This window comes from Marmota marmota, unplaced genomic scaffold (genome assembly GCF_001458135.2).
Source record: "Marmota marmota marmota unplaced genomic scaffold, marMar, whole genome shotgun sequence".
NCBI lineage: Eukaryota > Metazoa > Chordata > Mammalia > Rodentia > Sciuridae > Marmota > Marmota marmota.
Genome location: NW_025999842.1, coordinates 18,676,131 through 18,677,721, shown reverse-complemented (window position 1 = coordinate 18,677,721; position 1,591 = coordinate 18,676,131).

Genomic DNA, 1,591 nt, shown 5'->3' with positions numbered 1-1,591 from the left:
GAATTACTTAGCTATACACTTCTTGTTATTCCTCAATCATTATTTTTGGAATACCCCAAATGTGCTAAGTGTCAGCCATTTGTAGCACGAAGTCATTATGCAGAGCTTGGTCATTTCTTAGTTTGGTCCTTGAAGCCACTTTCTTTATCCCATTAATATGTATCAGGACCCACAGAGGCAAAGTGCTCATCTTTTAGGAGAACACAGAAAGCTACAGTTCCTAGCCTCTGAGAGTTCTCTCTGACTTGCCTAATCTCACTCTTCCAGTCAAGCCAATGTGTTACTTCAAAATAATCTCCTTGACCCAATTCTGTGAGAAGTACTTCCCTCTCTTATCTCCTATCGAATGCATCCATTAGATTTTCATGGCCCACAAGTATAATTTAAATTTATTTGCATTTTAGGCATTTATTTAATTTTTTTTTCTTTTTCGTTCTTTCTGCACCACAGAAGTCATATCCTAAAATTCATACCTTTCTCAAAAGACATGCTACTTAAATGATGGGAAAACAGAAGAAAAATAACTTGAGGCCTGGATTTTCATGGGCACTTAAATCGCTTTGGATAGAAACCCTTCTTTCCCTAAAGTAATGGTGTCAGCTCTTTAGCTCAAGATTCAGTGCTGAAAGCATTTTTATGTTATATTTACCTCTTAGGAAAATAGCCTGCCTCTGTCCATTCATGCATTTTCACCTCCTTCTTCCCAAAATCCAGTCATAGCACTCAACTTTGACTGTCTTCTGTATTCAGGTGTCATGGAGGACATAGTTTTTCCAGCTGAGTATGAAGAGTACATTTTCAATGGTTGATCTCTAACACAGTATTTTTTCAGTTTTGTTCCTTTTTTCATTTTAATGATAATACATAATAATTCTGTATTATCTATGTAATAAATATAACTAGGTACCACCCACGGGTGTCATTGCCAATCATAATTCATGTTGAATATCTAGTGCCCATTGTTTTACAAAATGACAGTGTTTAATTTGAAGCCTTGTGGTGTTGAATAAGGACTGTTACCACTAATGCCATGTGACTGATAGGAATGTATATTCTTGAAGATGAAAGTATTCTCCAACTTTGGTTAATGGCTAGCACATGGATTTGAGGAAGATACTCCTCTATTCTAATTCCAGTTTTTGAGTTTAATAGCTCATTGCTCTTGCAAAAGTCTCTTGGCTTTTGTAAACCTGTTTCCTAAACTATAAAATAAGGTTTTAAAAAAGGGCTACTAAAACTACAGGAGTGCAGTGGAGACTCAGGTAATACCTGTGTGTGCTTATCTGGTGCATAACAGGTATTCTGAAAACTATAGGGTGTAATTATTGCTGTATTTTGCTCTGTCAGCATGTTTACATTCTGTAACTGTACATTACTTCTTTTTAAGAGGAGAAGATATTTAAACTCATGGACTTAATGTTTTAAAATAGAACTGATTTCTGATGTGTACCACTGGCCATATATTTAATATATTGCATTATCTACTTTCAATATAGATCTCTGTTGTTATTACTTGAATACTGTGATAACTATTACTACTAATAATATTTCTGGAGCTTTCTGAAGGTGGTAGGGATAGAGAAACTCAACT